We start from the raw sequence: 19,374 nt of genomic DNA on the forward strand, positions 1-19,374 counted from the left end.
AGCATCCCCGGCAGCGTCCACCACAGCGTCCACCATCCGACGACAGAGGTAGGTCCGGAGCTGACCGGCGCTGTTTCCGATGCGATGAGCCAGGTCATCTGGCCCGTGACTGCCCGGCACCGGCACCACGGGCTAGACCATCTCGGCTGGCGGAAAACAGCGGCGGAGCGGCCCAGTGAGGAGACCGCCGCTCCAGATTCCTGCCCCTCTCCACGGTCGGTGCGCTCTGGTTGGCGGCCCGGGCCGCGCCAGGGGCCTTTACCTCCGTTGCAGGATCGACGGCCGACCCTGCACGGCCCTGGTGGACACTGGGTCGACCATCTCCCTGGTGCGTCCTGGCGTTTTTCCGGGCACCACCGGCACACTCTCGGTGGGGTGGACGGCGACCAGCGTCCGCCTGACGACCGTTACGGGACAGGAGACCGGAATGAGGGGAAGGAAGCGCCTGGCCGTCAGGGTGGGAGACCGGGAGGTGATGCATGAGTTTTGGCTCGCCGACATCCGGGACTCGTGCATCATCGGCCTGGATCTGCTGAACCGTTGGGGTGCCAGGATGGACATGGCTGGAGCAACCCTCACCGTCGGCACGGAGACGGTGGCGCTCCAGTCCGGACGGGGGGAGCACGGGGGCTCTGGCGGCCAGCGGAGTAGTCGCCGGGTTATGCTCCAGGAGCCTCTGCCTCTGCCCGGTCCCTGCATTCCCCGCGGCCCTGTATCTGCCGCCTTTCCTTCCCCTGAGACTGCCGAGGCCGTCAATGCACTTTGGCTGCGCAGTGGAGCTGGCCTCGACGTACAGCAGAGTTTGCAGCTGAGGCTGTTACTCGAGGAGTACGGGGACATTTTTGCGGCTCGGGATGAGGACTGCAGGCGGACAGGGCTGGTGCAGCATGTCATCGACACCGGCTCTGCTCGGCCCATCCGCCTGCGGCCCCACCGATTAGCACTAGCCAAGCACCAGGCGGCGGAGGACAAGATCCGCGAGATGGCTGCCAGGGGAGTGATCGAGCCCTCGTCCAGTCCTTGGGCGGCCCCGGCCGTCCTGGTGAAGAAGAAGGACGGTAGCTGGAGGTAAAGAAGCTGCCATTGTCCATTGTGTTGTTTTTGTCGTAAACTAGGGTCCGATGGTTAGAAAATAGGCAGATATTCCAAGGTATCCTTAAAAGGCAGCTTGGATGCTTTTATTTTCTGCAGTTTAGACTTCTACTATAACCTATTTTGGAAAGCAAAACACCAAGCTCATTGATTTAACGAGGCAGGGTCATTTGAAATAATTTATTAAATAAATATTTGTGAGATGTCATTACTTCTCCTGAATTAGCTTCCTATTTATGTCGAGTATACACCCCTACTGTCCACAAGCATCCCTCCCCCCTCCCCATATGGATTTGGCTAACTGTTGCCACGTCCCAGTGGTGGAGGTATCATATATATGAAAGAGGGCATTCAATTATACTATAATGGTCAATTAGGAGGCCGAAGCCCTAAAGGAAGTGATGCAATAGGTGACTGAGGGTCAACATTTGAGAACCCCTTTTATCAAAGGGTAAAATATGGATCAAAATACAGCATAATCTTAGTTTCGCAATAGAAGCTATGAACATGCGTATGTACATTAAAAAAACATAACTCATACGCTTCAACCTGTGGCTCCAGCCCTACAGGAAATGACTCAGCAAGTGCTCCATCTCGTTGAACCTGCACCCAGCGGCTCGCTTGCAAGATTTTGGCCTGAAGTTCTTCCCAGACCTACACCCTAGCCATCCAACATGCATATCTGAGAATCAGGCCTCTCTTTAATAATGACAAAAAGTTACGAGAGAAATACACATGAACTTTTGTTATCTCATAAGCGGCGTGGTGCCGGCTCCTTTTGACCTTTTGACCCCAGACTTCTGGGGGAATAGCTGAATCAATTCATTAGTCAATCAGAAGTATGTAAATATCTTCCCGGTGGCTTAAGAGGGCGAACAAGGTGTCCTTCAACATCTACGCTTCCAGGCGATTGCAACGGTGCCACACATGAGCATATTCGAACATGTTTAATGGTAGTAATTAGCTGTCGAAATTGGAGGCCTTAATCAATAATGAGCAGCTATTGATTTGCTTCCCGATAGAAATTTGTGACAAATTACATGTTATTTAGCATCTACACGTTGAGCTGAGTCCAATGACACCAAGCATGCGGGTGGTAACATGTATTTTACATGGTACACCTAGGTCTAGGACATGATCTCGGTGTAGCAAGAGGGCGAGCTTGATCTCATTGGACTCAGCTTAACGTGTAGATGCTAAATAACATGTAATTTGTCAGAAATCTCCATCGGGAAGCAAATATATAGCTTGTCATTATTGATAAAGGCCTCCAAAATCGACAGCTAATTACTAGCCCGAAACATATTCAAATATGATCATGTGTGGCACTGTTGCAATCGCCTCGAAACGTAGATGTCAAAGCACACCTTGTTTGCCCCATTACGCTACCGGGAAGATATTTTCATACTTCTAATGGATTGATTCATATTTTAAGGTTCTCGGAGTGAGACTTTAAGCGGCTGCAGCAGAAGTGTTGAGACGAAAGATGATATCAAGACATTTATAGAATATTCCCATTCACATTATGATTCTTCGTCATAACATCCGACCAAACATCCTTCACATTCACCAAGCGAAGATTATGAAAGTCCAGGCCCCACCTTCCTGCACTCGGGGTCCGACTGGGCCAAGTTTCAGGCAGGAAGGGCCTCCCCTTCCTGCCCTCGGTGTCTGACCGGGCCAAGTTTCGATGCGGGGGTCCCAGTTAGGCCCTAGAATAAGGTATTCAAATTTCAGGGCGGTAGGACCTTCCTATCTCAAAAACTGTTTTTCCACCACATTCTGAACCATTAGGTCTTGCAGGCAACACTTCTGAGGGGTTTTGTCCAAATGACAGTCCATTTGGGAAAACTTTTTTTCTCTAAGGGCTAGAACTCCAAATCTCGGATACGTCGTTCTCGGGGCCCCGGGAAATGTGTGTAAACATTTAAGTATCCCTGGCTATCTCGAGGAGGTCGGAAAAGGGTGGTGACCTCCAACAGTACAGTAAATGTAGATAAAACAGAGGTTAGTTTCTAGTCCCCATTTTTTGTGGGATGGAGGTGTACATTTGTGGCTTAAGGTGTGTAGACACGGCTGGCCTGTGGCCAAGTTTTTGAAGTCTGGGGTCAAAAGGTCAAAAGGAGCCGGCACCACGCCGCTTATGAGATAACAAAAAGTTCATGTGTATTTCTCTCATAACTTTTTGTCCTTATTAAAGAGAGGCCTGATTCTCAGATATGCATGTTGGATGGCTAGGGTGTAGGTCTGGGAAGAACTTCAGGCCAAAATCTTGCAAGCGAGCCGCTGGGTGCAGGTGCAACGAGATGGAGCACTTGCTGAGTCATTTCCTGTAGGGCTGGAGCCACAAGTTGAAGCGTATGCATCCTTTGAGACCCCCTTTGATAAAAGGGGGTCTCAAATGTTGACCCTCAGTCACCTATTGCATCACTTCCTTTATGGCTTCGGCCTCATAATTGATCATTATAGTATAATTGAATGCCCTCTTTCATATATATGATACCTCCACCACTGGGACGTGGCAACAATTCTCCAAATCCATATGGGGGGGGGGGGGGGGGGATGCTTGTGGACAGTAGGGGTGTATACTCGACATAAATAGGAAGCAAACTCAGGAGAAGTAATGACATCTCACAAATATTTATTTAATCAATTGTTTCAAATAACCCTGCCTCGTTAAATCAATGAGCTTGGCGTTTTGCTTTCCAAAATAGGTTATAGTAGAAGTCTAAACTGCAGAAAATAAAAACATCCAAGCTGCCTTTTAAGGATACCTTGGAATATCTGCCTTTTCTCTTTACGACAAAAACACAATGGACGGCAGCTCCTTTGCCGCGTGGTTTTTAGAGCCATGTAAGGATTAGAGGGTAGCAACCGATAGCAACCACCATAGCAACCATAACGGTCAAGTGACTGGATGCAGCCCCGTTGAAAGAAATTGAATACCACCCTACACACTCAGGATATTAATGATATTTAAATTATTATGACCATGAAGTCTTTATTTGCATGGGTTTACATTTCGTTCTGTGTAGCATGGAAAAATCAGAGAAACACTCCCATTCAGAATGCATTGGTTTACATTTCGTTCTTTGGAGCACGGTTATTTTTATATATTTATTTATTTTCAGTTTTTGAGGAGGTGCTTCAAAGATGCAAATGTTTCAGCAATAATCCAAAATCCAATGGCAAACCCCGTTGGCTTTTTGTCGAGGGAATCCAGGGCGACGCTCACTTCCGGGTTGGCCAACATACGTCATCTCTCCACCACTCTACTGTAAAACACATGTTCAAGTTGAATGAGAATAATAATAATAATAATTCTGCCATAGTATTTATTTAAGGGGGGGGGGATACAAGTCTTTTGGCCATTCGTAGTGTTGATCAGCAGAGAAATAATTTGTCCGCAAAGACGGTGACGTCGCTTAGCAACGGAAGACGCTGGGATAGACAAGTCACCGGACTACTACCCATGAACGGAGCGTTCCACGGCATTGAGAAGACCCGTGTAATAAAGGCCTATAATATTTCTGTTTATGGCATAGATTTCTCCTCAGATTAGGCCAATAAACCAATGGTAAAACTAGAACTGCAAGCAGTTATGCAGGGGTCCAAGAAGTGTGCATTTCGCCGGCACAACGCGACAAGAAATGTGCGTTTCGCCGGCACAAAGCGAAGCATGTGTTCAAAACGCTACCCTGAACCTGTGGTAGGAGTAGCGAGAAGTCAGTGTGGCGTTTTCGCTGCGAAATTTTGTAGAAGATATACAATTTCCTCGTTTATTGCGCCCCCTAATGGCGAAATTTTCCGAAATTTTTATCGAACGACATTAAGGTTAGCACCAACATGTGTGTAAAATGTGGACTCGATCCGATGTCTAATTTTGGATTTCTTTGGATTTTTGATATTCCACGTCTAATTTAGCTAATAAACCAATATTCAAAACGCTACCGTTTCGTCGTCAAAGGTCGCATCAAAAAAGTGTTTCATGCATTCTTTGCGTGTGCGTCTGAAGATGTCGTGTGCAAAGTTTGGTGTCGATTGGTCAAGAAATGTGGGAGGAGTAGGGAAAAAACAGTTTTGCGGTTTTCGCGATTTTGCGAAAAATATTCCTAGACGCAAATGGGCGTGGCCTATGCCAAAAGATGCGGCAGACTCCAGTGAATCTGTGTGTCTAACTCTTCTGACTGTGGGAGGTTCGGTGTGGGAGTTATAGCCCCAAACAAGTTTTCTTTGGTATAGCGCCACCTAGTGGCCGGCATGTCTGGATTTTGTCGTCTGCCGTCAGCTCACGGACCTGGATCTAGTCATGTAATTGGCTTGTGCGCACCATTTACGGTTTGGGCTGTAGTACCACTTCTAACGAAGGAAGTATAACTAGAACTGCAAGCAGTTATGCAGGGGTCCAAGAAGTGTGCATTTCGCCGGCACAACGCGACAAATGTGCGTTTCGCCGGCACAACGCGAAGCATGTGTTCAAAACGCTACCCTGAACCTGTGGATACAAAGGATTTGACTGTGGTAGGAGTAGCGAGAAGTCAGTGTAGCGTTTTCGCGGCGAAATTTTGTAGAAGATATACAATTTCCTCGTTTATTGCGCCCCCTAATGGCGAAACTTTCCAAAATCTTTTTCGAACGTCACTAAGGGTAACACCGACATGTGTGTAGAATTTGGACTTGATCCGATGTCTAATTTTGGTATTTTTCTGGATTTTTGATTTTCAACGTAAAACGTAGCTAATAAACAAATATTCAAAATGCTACCGTTTCGTAATCAAAGGTCGGATCAAAAAGTGTTTGAGTTTTTCATTTCGTGTGCGTCTGAAGATGTCGTGTGCAAAGTTTGGTGTTGATTGGTCGAGAAATGTGGGAGGAGTAGGGAAAAAACTGTTTTGCGGTTTTCGCGATTTTGCGAAAAAAAATTATAGACGCAAATGGGCGTGGCCTATGCCAAAAGATGCAGCAGACTCCAGTGAATAAGTGTATACAAGTTTTTGACTGTGGGAGGTTCGGTGTGGGAGTTATAGCCCCAAACGCATCTTTCCTTGGTATAGCGCCACCTAGTGGCCGACGTGTCTGCATTTGGTTATCTGAGTAGCGGTGCCGTACCTGGATCTAGTCATGCAATTGGCATGTCGGCACCATTTACGGTTTGGGCTGTGGTTCCACTTTCACGGGGAGGTAGTATAATAACTAGAACTGCAAGCAGTTATGCAGGGGTCCAAGAAGTGTGCATTTCGCCGGCACAACGCGACAAGAAATGTGCATTTCGCCGGCACAACGCGAAGCAAGTATTCAAAACGCTACCGTGAACAACATGTGGATATAAAGGTTTTGACTGTGGGAGCTTCGGTGTGGGAGTTATAGCCCAAAACGCGTTTTCAGAACATTCCATTGGCCAAATAGGAGATAGACAATGTTGTTGTTTTTTGGCGCCGCCCTGTGGCGAAATTTTTAATTTTCCAAAGACAATTTCCCTTTGCCAAATAACTCCCGCCCACATTAATAATTCTTGGCCACATTTTCTATATAGACTCGGGTTTGCCCCTTGATGGTTTCCCTTGAGTTTGAAGAACATTCCTTTGGCCAATTAGAAGATATACAATTTCCTCGTTTATAGCGCCCCCTTAGGGCGTAATTGTCCGAATTTTTATTCGAACGTCGTTAAGGGTGGCGCTAACATGTGTGTTAAATTTGGACTCGATCCGATGTCTAATTTTGGATTTTTTTGGATTTTTAATTTTCCACGTCTAATTTAGCTCATAAACCAATATTCAAAACGCTACCGTTTCGTCGTCGAAGGTCGGATCAAAAAACTGTCTCACGATTCCTTTGCGTGTGCGTCTGAAGATGTCGTGTGCAAAGTTTGGTGTCGATTGGTCAAGAAATGTGGGAGGAGTAGCGAAAATACAGTTTTGCGGTTTTCGCGATTTTGCGAAAAAAAATTCTAGACGCAAATGGGCGTGGCCTATGCCAAAAGATGCAGCAGACTCCAGTGAATATGTGCGTACAAGTTTTTGACTGTGGGAGGTTCGGTGTGGGAGTTATAGCCCCAAACGCATTTTCCCTTGGTATAGCGCCACCTAGTGGCCGGCGTGTCTGGATTTTGTTATCTGAGTAGCGGTGCCGATTCTGGATCTAGTCATGCAATTGGCGTGTCGGCACCATTTACGGTTTGGGCTGTGGTTCCACTTTCACGGGGAGGTAGTATAATAATAAAAATCCTTACAAAAACAATAGGGATCCAACCTGTTGGCTTGGACCCCTAACTAGAACTGCAAGCAGTTATGCAGGGGTCCAAGAAGTGTGCATTTCGCCGGCACAACGCGACAAGAAATGTGCGTTTCGCCGGCACAAAGCGAAGCATGTGTTCAAAACGCTACCCTGAACCTGTGGATACAAAGGATTTGACTGTGGTAGGAGTAGCGAGAAGTCAGTGTAGCGTTTTCGCGGCGAAATTTTGTAGAAGATATACAATTTCCTCGTTTATTGCGCCCCCTAATGGCGAAATTTTCCGAAATTTTTATCGAACGACGTTAAGGTTAGCACCAACATGCGTGTAAAACGTGGACTCGATCCGATGTCTAATTTTGGATTTCTTTGGATTTTTGATATTCCACGTCTAATTTAGCTAATAAACCAATATTCAAAACGCTACCGTTTCGTCGTCAAAGGTCGCATCAAAAAAGTGTTTCGTGCATTCTTTGCGTGTGCGTCTGAAGATGTCATCTGCAAAGTTTGGTGTTGATTGGTCGAGAAATGTGGGAGGAGTAGCGAAAAAACAGTTTTGCGGTTTTTGCGATTTAGCGAAAAATATTCCTAGACGCAAATGGGCGTGGCCTAGGCCAAAAGATGCAGCAGACTCCAGTGCATCTGTGTGTACAAGTTTTTGGACTCTGGGAGGTTCGGTGTGGGAGTTATAGCCACAAACGCGTATTCCTTGGTATAGCGCCACCTAGTGGCCGGCGTGTCTGGATTTTGTTATCTGAGTAGCGGTGCCGATTCTGGATGTAGTCATGCAATTGGCGCGTGTGCACCATTTACGGTTTGGGCTGTGGTTCCACTTTCAAGGCGTGAAGAATAATAAAAATCCTTACAAAAACAATAGGGATCCAACCTGTTGGCTTGGACCCCTAACTAGAACTGCAAGCAGTTATGCAGGGGTCCAAGAAGTGTGCATTTCGCCGGCACAACGCGACAAGAAATGTGCGTTTCGCCGGCACAACGCGAAGCATGTGTTCAAAACGCTACCCTGAACCTGTGGATACAAAGGATTTGACTGTGGTAGGAGTAGCGAGAAGTCAGTGTAGCGTTTTCGCGGCAAAATTTTGTAGAAGATATACAATTTCCTCGTTTATTGCGCCCCCTAATGGCGAAATTTTCCGAAATTTTTATCGAACGACATGAAGGTTAGCACCAACATGTGTGTAAAACTTGGAGTCGATCCGATGTGTAATTTTGAATTTTTCGGGATTTTGGATATTCCACGTCTAATTTAGCTAATAAACCAATATTCAAAACGCTACCGTTTCGTCGTCAAAGGTCGCATCAAAAAAGTGTTTCCTGCATTCTTTGCGCGTGCGTCTGAAGATGTCGTGTGCAAAGTTTGGTGTTGATTGGTCAAAAAATGTGGGAGGAGTAGGGAAAAAGCATTTTTGCGGTTTTCGCGATTTTGCGAAAAAAAATTCTAGACGCAAATGGGCGTGGCCTATGCCAAAAGATGCAGCAGACTCCAGTGAATCTGTGCGTACAAGTTTTAGAATGTGGGAGATTCGGTGTGGGAGTTATAGCCCCAAACGCGTCTGTCCTTGGTATAGCGCCACCTAGTGGCCGGCGCGTCTGGATTTGGTTATCTGAGTAGCGGTGCCGGACCTGGATCTAGTCATGCAATTGGCGCGTGTGCACCATTTACGGTTTGGGCTGTAGTCCCACAAGTACGGGGGGAAGAATAATAATAATAATAACTAGAACTGCAAGCAGTTATGCAGGGGTCCAAGAAGTGTGCATTTCGCCGGCACAACGCGACAAGAAATGTGCGTTTCGCCGGCACAAAGCGAAGCATGTGTTCAAAACGCTACCCTGAACCTGTGGATACAAAGGATTTGACTGTGGTAGGAGTAGCGAGAAGTCAGTGTAGCGTTTTCGCGGCGAAATTTTGTAGAAGATATACAATTTCCTCGTTTATTGCGCCCCCTAATGGCGAAATTTTCCGATTTTTTTATCGAACGACATTAACGTTAACACCAACATGTGTGTAAAATTTGGACTCGATCCGATGTCTAATTTTGGATTTCTTTGGATTTTTGATATTTCACGTCTAATTTAGCTAATAAACCAATATTCAAAACGATACCGTTTCGTCGTCAAAGGTCGCATCAAAAAAGTGTTTCATGCATTCTTTGCATGTGCGTCTGAAGATGTCGTGTGCAAAGTTTGGTGTCGATTGGTCAAGAAATGTGGGAGAAGTAGGGAAAAAACAGTTTTGCGGTTTTCGCGATTTTGCGAAAAAAAATTCTAGACGCAAATGGGCGTGGCCTATGCCAAAAGATGCAGCAGACTCCAGTGAATATGTGCGTACAAGGTTTTGAATGTGGGAGGTTCGGTGTGGGAGTTATAGCCCCAAACGCGTCTTTCCTTGGTATAGCGCCACCTAGTGGCCGGCGTGTCTGGATTTTGTTATCTGAGTAGCGGTGCCGGACCTGGATCTAGTCATGCAATTGGCGTGTCGGCACCATTTACGGTTTGGGCTGTGGGCCCACTTTTAGCGCGGGAAGTATAACTAGAACTGCAAGCAGTTATGCAGGGGTCCAAGAAGTGTGCATTTCGCCGGCACAACGCGACAAGAAATGTGCGTTTCGCCGGCACAACGCGGAGCATGTGTTCAAAACGCTACCCTGAACCTGTGGATACAAAGGATTTGACTGTGGTAGGAGTAGCGAGAAGTCAGTGTAGCGTTTTTGCGGCGGAATTTTGTAGAAGATACACAATTTCCTCGTTTATTGCGCCCCCTAATGGCGAAATATTCCGATTTTTTTATTGAACGCCATTAAGGGTAGCACTGACATGTGTCTAAAATTTGGACTCGATCTGATGTCTACTTTTGGATTTCTTTGGATTTTTGATTTTCCACGTCTAATTTAGCTCATAAACCAATATTCAAAACGCTACAGTTTCGTCGTCAAAGGTCGCATCAAAAAAGTGTTTCCTGCATTCTTTGCGCGTGCGTCTGAAGATGTCGTGTGCAAAGTTTGGTGTCGATTGGTCAAGAAATGTGGGAGGAGTAGGGTAAAAGCATTTTTGCGGTTTTCGCGATTTTGCGAAAAAAAATTCTAGACGGAAATGGGCGTGGCCTATGCCAAAAGATGCAGCAGACTCCAATGAATCTGTGCGTACAAGTTTTTGAATGTGGGAGATTCGGTGTGGGAGTTATAGCCCCAAACGCGTCTGTCCTTGGTATAGCGCCACCTAGTGGCCGGCGTGTCTGGATTTGGTTATCTGAGTAGCGGTGCCGGACCTGGATCTAGTTATGCAATTGGCGCGTGTGCACCATTTACGGTTTGGGCTGTAGTCCCACAAGTACGGGGGGAAGAATAATAATAATAATAATAATAATAATAATAATAGGAAAAATCCTTACAAAAACAATAGGGATCCAACCTGTTGGCTTGGACCCCTAATAACTAGAACTGCAAGCAGTTATGCAGGGGTCCAAGAAGTGTGCATTTCGCCGGCACAACGCGACAAGAAATGTGCGTTTCGCCGGCACAACGCGAAGCATGTGTTCAAAACGCTACCCTGAACCTGTGGATACAAAGGATTTGACTGTGGTAGGAGTAGCGAGAAGTCAGTGTAGCGTTTTCGCGGCTAAATTTTGTAGAAGATATACAATTTCCTCGTTTATGGCGCCCCCTAATGGCGAAATTTTCCGAAATTTTTATCGTACGGCATTAAGGTTAGCACCAACATGTGTGTACAATTTGGACTCGTTCCGACGTCTAATTTTGGATTTCTTTGGATTTTTGATATTCCACGTCTAATTTAGCTAATAAACCAATATTCAAAACGCTACAGTTTCGTCGTCAAAGGTCGCATCAAAAAAGTGTTTCATGCATTCTTTGCGTGTGCGTCTAAAGATGTTGTGTGCAAAGTTTGGTGTCGATTGGTCAAGAAATGTGGGAGGACTAGGGAAAAAACAGTTTTGCGGTTTTCGCGATTTTGCGAAAAAAAATTCTAGACGCAAATGGGCGTGGCCTATGCCAAAAGATGCAGCAGACTCCAGTGAATATGTGTGTACAAGGTTTTGAATGTGGGAGGTTCGGTGTGGGAGTTATAGCCCCAAACGCGTATTCCTTGGTATAGCGCCACCTAGTGGCCGGCGTGTCTGGATTTTGTCGTCTGCCTAGAACTCAGGGACCTGGATCTAGTCATGCAATTGGCGTGTCGTCACCATTTACGGTTTGGGCTGTGGGCCCACTTCTAGGGGGGAATAATAATAATAATAAACTAGAACTGCAAGCAGTTATGCAGGGGTCCAAGAAGTGTGCATTTCGCCGGCACAACGCGAAGCAAGTATTCAAAACGCTACCGTGAACAACATGTGGATACAAAGGTTTTGACTGTGGGAGCTTCGGTGTGGGAGTTAAAGCCCAAAACGCGTTTTCAGAACATTCCATTGGCCAAATAGGAGATAGACAATGTCGTTGTTTTTTGGCGCCGCCCTGTGGCGAAATTTTTAATTTTCCAAAGACAATTTTCCTTTGCCAAATAACTCCCGCCCACATTAATAATTCTTGGCCATATTTTCTATATAGACTTGGGTTTGCCCCTTGATGGTTTCCCTTGAGTTTGAAGAACATTCCTTTGGCCAATTAGAAGATATACAATTTCCTCGTTTATTGCGCCCCCTAATGGCGAATTTTTCCGAATTTTTTGTCGAACGACATTAAGGTTAGCACCAACATGTGTGTAAAATTTGGACTCGATCCGATGTCTCATTTTGGATTTCTTTGGATCTTTGCTATTCCACGTCTAATTTAGCTAATAAACCAATATTCCAAATGCTACCGTTTCGTCGTCGAAGGTCGGATCAAAAAAGTGTTTCATGCATTCTTTGCGTGAGTGTCTGAAGATGTCGTGTGCAAAGTTTGGTGTCGATTGGTCAAGAAATGTGGGAGGAGTAGGGAATATACAGTTTTGCGGTTTTCGCGATTTTGCGAAAAAAAATTATGGACGCAAATGGGCGTGGCCTATGCCAAAAGATGCAGCAGACTCCAGTGAATATGTGCGTACAAGTTTTTGACTGTGGGAGGTTCGGTGTGGGAGTTATAGCCCCAAACGCGTATTCCTTGGTATAGCGCCACCTAGTGACCGGCGTGTCTGGATTTTGTCGTCTGCGTAGTCCGAAGAGATCGGGATCTAGTCATGTAATTGGCGTGTGTGCACCATTTACGGTTTGGGCTGTGGTACCACTTTTAGGGGGGTAAGTATAATAATAATAGGAAGAAAAATCCTTACAAAAACAATAGGGATCCAACCTGTTGGCTTGGACCCCTAAAAAAATCCTTACAAAAACAATAGGGATCCAATCCTGTTGGCTTGGACCCCTAATAATAATAATAATAATAGGAAAAATCCTTACAAAAACAATAGGGATCCAACCTGTTGGCTTGGACCCCTAACTAGAACTGCAAGCAGTTATGCAGGGGTCCAAGAAGTGTGCATTTCGCCGGCACAACGCGACAAGAAATGTGCGTTTCGCCGGCACAACGCGAAGCATGTGTTCAAAACGCTACCCTGAACCTGTGGATATAAAGGTTTTGACTGTGGGAGCTTCGGTGTGGGAGTTATAGCCTAAAACGCGTTTTCAGAACGTTGGCCAAATAGGACATAGACAATGTCGTCGTTTTTTGGCGCCGCCCTGTGGCGAAATTTTCCAAGGACAATTTTCCTTTGACAAATAACTCCCGCCCACATTAATAATTCTTGGCCATATTTTCTATATAGACTCGGGTTTGCCCCTTGATGGTGTCCCTTGAGTTTGAAGAACATTCCTTTGGCCAATTAGAAGATATACAATTTCCTCGTTTATTGCGCCCCCTAATGGCGAAATTTTCCGAAAATTTTATCGAACGACATTAAGGTTAGCACCAACACGTGTGTAAAATTTGGACTCGATCCGATGTCTCATTTTGGATTTCTTTGGATTTTTGCTATTCCACGTCTAATTTAGCTAATAAACCAATATTCAAAACGCTACCGTTTCGTCGTCGAAGGTCGGATCAAAAAAGTCTTTCGTGCATTCTTTGCGTGTGTGTCTGAAGATGTCGTGTGCAAAGTTTGGTGTCGATTGGTCAAGAAATGTGGGAGGAGTAGGGAAAAAACAGTTTTGCGGTTTTCGCGATTTTGCGAAAAAAAATTCTAGACGCAAATGGGCGTGGCCTATGCCAAAAGATGCAGCAGACTCCAGTGAATATGTGCGTACAAGTTTTTGACTGTGGGAGGTTCGGTGTGGGAGTTATAGCCCCAAACGCGTCTTTCCTTGGTATAGCGCCACCTAGTGGCCGGCGTGTCTGGATTTTGTCGTCTGCATAGTCTTCACGGACCTGGATCTAGTCATGCAATTGGCATGTCGGCAACATTTACGGTCTGGGCTGTGGTACCACTTTCTTGGTAGGAAGTATAAGAACTAGAACTGCAAGCAGTTATGCAGGGGTCCAAGAAGTGTGCATTTCGCCGGCACAACGCGACAAGAAATGTGCGTTTCGCCGGCACAACGCGAAGCATGTGTTCAAAACGCTACCCTGAACAACATGTGGATATAAAGGTTTTGACTGTGGGAGCTTCGGTGTGGGAGTTATAGCCTAAAACGCGTTTTCAGAACATTCCATTGGCCAAATAGGAGATAGACAATGTCGTCGTTTTTTGGTGCCGCCCTGTGGCGAAATTTTCCAAAGACAATTTTGCTTTGCCAAATAACTCCCGCCCACATTAATAATTCTTGGCCATATTTTTTATATAGACTCGGGTTTGCCCCTTGATGGTTCCCTTATAGTTTGAAGAACATTCCTCGGGCCAATTAGAAGATATACAATTTCCTCGTTTATTGCGCCCCCTAATGGCGAAAAATTCCGGAATTTTTATCGAACGACATTAAGATTAACACCAACATGTGTGTAAAATTTGGACTCGATCCGATGTCTAATTTTGGATTTCTTTGGATTTTTGATATTCCACGTCTAATTTAGCTAATAAACCAATATTCAAAACGCTACCGTTTCGTCGTCAAAGGTCGCATCAAAAAAGTGTTTCCTGCATTCTTTGCGCGTGCGTCTGAAGATGTCGTGTGCAAAGTTTGGTGTCGATTGGTCAAGAAATGTGGGAGGAGTAGGGAAAAAGCATTTTTGCGGTTTTCGCGATTTTGCGAAAAAAAATTCTAGACGCAAATGGGCGTGGCCTATGCCAAAAGATGCAGCAGACTCCAGTGAATCTGTGCGTACAAGTTTTTGAATGTGGGAGATTCGGTGTGGGAGTTATTGCCCCAAACGCGTCTGACCTTGGTATAGCGCCACCTAGTGGCCGGCGCGTCTGGATTTGGTTATCTGAGTAGCGGTGCCGGACTTGGATCTAGTCATGCAATTGGCGCGTGTGCACCATTTACGGTTTGGGCTGTAGTCCCACAAGTACGGGGGGAAGAATAATAATAATAATAATAATAATAATAATAATAGGAAAAATCCTTACAAAAACAATAGGGATCCAACCTGTTGGCTTGGACCCCTAATAATAATAATCCTTACAAAAACAATAGGGATCCAACCTGTTGGCTTGGACCCCTAACTAGAACTGCAAGCAGTTATGCAGGGGTCCAAGAAGTGTGCATTTCGCCGGCACAACGCGACAAGAAATGTGCGTTTTGCCGGCACAACGTGAAGCATGTGTTCAAAACGCTACCCTGAACCTGTGGATACAAAGGATTTGACTGTGGTAGGAGTAGCGAGAAGCCAGTGTAGCGTTTTCGCGGCGAAATTTTGTAGAAGATATACAATTTCCTCGTTTATTGCGCCCCCTAATGGCGAAATTTTCCGAATTTTTTATCGAACGACATTAAGGTTAACACCAACATGCGTGTAAAACTTGGACTCGATCCGATGTCTAATTTTGGATTTCTTTGGATTTTTGATATTCCACGTCTAATTTAGCTAATAAACCAATATTCAAAACGCTACAGTTTCGACGTCAAAGGTCGCATCAAAAAAGTGTTTCGTGCATTCTTTGCGTGTGCGTCTGAAGATGTCGTGTGCAAAGTTTGGTGTCGATTGGTCAAGAAATGTGGGAGGAGTAGGGAAAAAACTGTTTTGCGGTTTTCGCGATTTTGCGAAAAAAAATTCTAGACGCAAATGGGCGTGGCCTATGCCAAAAGATGCAGCAGACTCCAGTGAATATGTGGGTACAAGTTTTTGACTGTGGGAGGTTCGGTGTGGGAGTTATAGCCCCAAACGCGTATTCTTTGGTATAGCGCCACCTAGGGGCCGGCGTGTCTGGATTTTGTTATCTGAGTAGCGGTGCCGATTCTGGATCAAGTCATGCAATTGGCGCGTGTGCACCATTTACGGTTTGGGCTGTAGTATCACTTTCAAGGGGGGAAGAATAATAATCCTTACAAAAACAATAGGGATCCAACCTGCTGGCTTGGACCCCTAATAAAAATCCTTACAAAAACAATAGGGATCCAACCTGTTGGCTTGGACCCCTAATAAAAATAAAAACGCTTGACCAAAGGCCCGGCCCGAGTATAGTGGTGGGAAATTCGGCCCGACCCAGCCCGCGTCGGGCTCGGGCTCGGGCAGAGAATCTCAACACTGACTGGAACTACTTAGCAGGTGTCTGTAGGGCTATATCAGGAGTTAATGCACGCACTGCAGCCAATCAGAATCAGAGTATTCCCCCAGACCGTGGTCTAAACAATATTATTCAAGAGTTATAAACAACCCCTACACATCAATATTAATGATAACCTTGTGGAAATTGCCATAAGTGAGGGATACAATTTCGCACGTTGAGCACACAGTTGTGTGACTCGTTTATTTAGTAAGAGAGAAACAGGAAATAAAAACGTGCTGAAGGTAAACAAATCCCGCATGGGCTCTGACGTCATGAGACGCTCGTAATCCTTAAAAGGGACAGCGATTCCTGAACCACCAAGGTAGTAAACGACATGCCTGTTCAGTTGGCCTTGCAACACATTAAGATATCAAGGAGACTCGTAGAGACGTGACTGCATGGTATGAACTCCGTTCTTTTAATGGCTCCCGCCACTCGTTGCCTAGGTTACATGTATACAGAACGTTCCGACTTGTTACCGTATTACCTATAATACTACATCCCCCTTTCTGACTTAAGGATGCTGTCTAAGAAAATGCATAACAAAACAATAAAACTCCTGTTAATAAAACATTAATTATTTCTTTCACTGCTCTTGAGAGTTAAACTAAACACTTGCATCTTTTCAAGGAAACAGGTTTTTAAACTAAGACTCTTTTATGTTGATCTCATAAACTTTTAACCTTTATGTCAGTCTTACTGGAACTATGAAATCATGTCAAATGTAAACAGTTGCATTTCAATTTCAACAAATAGATACTCTAACAAGCATCAACAACATTTACAACATTTGCACATCACTTTCTCTTTTCTCTTCAGTCATGGACTTAGTCTTTTAGGTACAGTCATAGTCTTTTAGGTACACTGGTGGTACTCTCACTCTGGAAGGGACAGGTCCTTCTTTTACTGGTGTCTGCTGCCCCGAGTCACAAGGATTTGCAGGTGTGACAGGTGTGTTCACCGCAGTGGATGCACCATCCTCAGGTAAGTCGGTGCGTGTTGCTGGTGCAATAGGGGTGGGCGAGAGATGGTACCTGTTTCTTCGCAGCGTGCCCCTAGGTGTCTCCACATTGTAGGATCTTGGAGTGCCTGCATTTGACACCACTGTGCCTCTCTCAAGGATGTCCTTGACCCACACATGGTCACCTTGTCGGAGGAGTGGCAGGTTTCGAGCTCTGTGACGACGGTCGTAGTTCAGTTTCTGCTTCTTCAGATGTTGTATAAGTGAGTTTGGCTACTTCAAAGAATCTGGAAAAGTAGTCTACAATGACCAGATAGTGCTGATTATTTTCTGTCTGAAATAGATCTGCCCCCACAGTGGACCATGGTCTTGCTGGGAACTCAGTGGGTTGCAGTGTTTCTCTAAAGTTGGTTCTCTCCCGACTGCATACATCACAGTTCTCTATCAGTTGTGTCAGGTCTTTGCTAAGGCCTGGCCACCACACAGATTGCTTGGCCCTTCTCTCTGCATTTAGTGAGTCCCAGGTGGCCCTCATGCAGTTTGTTCAGAATCTCTGCTCTAAGTGACACTGGAATTACTATTCTACAGCCGTAAAGTAGCAAACCCTCATTAACTGTTAGCTCACCTGAGAACGGCAGGTAGGGACGGAATGCTGTTTGTATGGAGAATTTATCAGGCCAGCCCTCCTTGCATTATCTCTTCAGTGTGTGGGATACAGTGTCTTTGTCCTGATGTGTTTCTATTTCTTTAAGTCTTTTGTCTGTAGCTGGCAGGTTTGCCATCACAGTGTCCACGTACAGGCTCACCTCTTCTTCCTGTAAGCCCTCCGCTGTGTTCTCGATTGGCGCTCTGGAGAGCACGTCAGCGGTGGCGATGTCCTTGCCTGGCACATGTGAGATGGTGTAAGAGAACCTCATCAGCCGCATACGTAGACGCTGTATGCGAGGTGGCAGTTCATCCAGACTCTTTGAGCCTAGCAGGGGAACCAAAGGCTTGTGATCTGTCTCTACGTGGAAGTCCTTTCCTATAAGGAACTCTGCAAATCTCTCACAGGCCCATGTTGTGGCTAAAGCTTCTTTTTCGATTTGAGCATACCGCTGTTCGGTGTTGCTCAGGGCTCTCGAGGCATATGCCACCGGCTTCCAGTCTTTTTCATTTCGTCGCTGGAGGAGAACAGCACCCATGCCGTATGAAGATGAATCTGCTGAGACAAGTGTGTCTGCATTTGGGTCATACAAGGCAAGACCCGGCGGTGTTGTAAGCTCAGCCTTAATCTGTTCAAAGGCTTGCTGCTGTTGTGGACCCCAGGCCCACATGTTTGATTTCCTCAATAGATCTCTGAGAGGGCGCGTTTTCTCCGCCAGGTGAGGCAGGAATTTTCCCAGATGATTGGTCATTCCCAAGAAGCGCCTCACCTCACTGACGTTACTGGGCTCTGCCATGGCTTTCACAGCGCCCACCTTGTCAGGGTATGCACTGACTCCAGTGGCGTCGATAAGTTGTCCCAGGAACTTTATCCTGCTCTTTGAGAAGTCACATTTGTCAGAGTGTCACCCCTGCCTCCTGCAGACGTGTCAATGTCTTCCTTAGCCTCTCATCATGCTCACTCTGCGTGGCACCCCATATGAGCACATCGTCCATCTGACATACAACACCTTCCAGGCCCTCCAGGATACGAGACATGCGTTTTTGGAAGTGCTCTGGAGCGGACGAAATTCCAAAACAGAGACGGTTGTAGCAGTACCGCCCAAATGGTGTTATGAAGGTGGTGAGGAGAGAGGATTCTTCGGATAGCGGAATCTGCCAGAATCCAGCATTGGCATCGAGTTTAGAAAAGATCTTGGCTCCTGCAAGCTGTCCTAAAGTGTGCTCAACAGATGGTAGCGGATGCTTCTCCCTCATCACTGACCTGTTCAGCTCCGTGAGGTCGGTGCAAATCCTGACTCTGCCAGAGCTCTTGGGCACCACAACCATGGGTGCACACCATGCTGTAGGCTCCTCCACCTTTGAAATCACTCCTTGCTGCTCCATGCGAGTGAGCTCTTCTCTCACCTTTGGCATGAGTGGGAGGGATATGCGTCGCGGGGTCGAGAGAGAAAAGGGCTTTGCTCCAGGCCTCAGCACAATGGTGTACTCTCCCTCCATTTCCCTAGTCCAGAGAAAAGATTTGGAAACTCTCTTTTCACAGTCTCTTTAGTATCCAGGCTTATGTTATTCACACGAGCAACCAGTTGAAGTGTCATGGCGGCTAGTCCACCCAGGAGTGGCGTACGTAGCCCATCAACAACATAAACTTCCTCTTGTGTGCTTTTGTTACCCTTACTGAGAGTAGCTGTAAATTTTCCATTCACCTTTAATGCTGTCCCTCCTGGTCCATAAAGAGTCTTTGTGGCTCTGGAAAGTTTGCTGAACTGGCCCTGGGTTTACAACTTTGCTGGGAT

The sequence above is a fragment of the Gadus morhua genome, chromosome 23, assembly GCF_902167405.1.
Source record: "Gadus morhua chromosome 23, gadMor3.0, whole genome shotgun sequence".
In the NCBI taxonomy this organism is placed as follows: Eukaryota; Metazoa; Chordata; class Actinopteri; order Gadiformes; family Gadidae; genus Gadus; species Gadus morhua.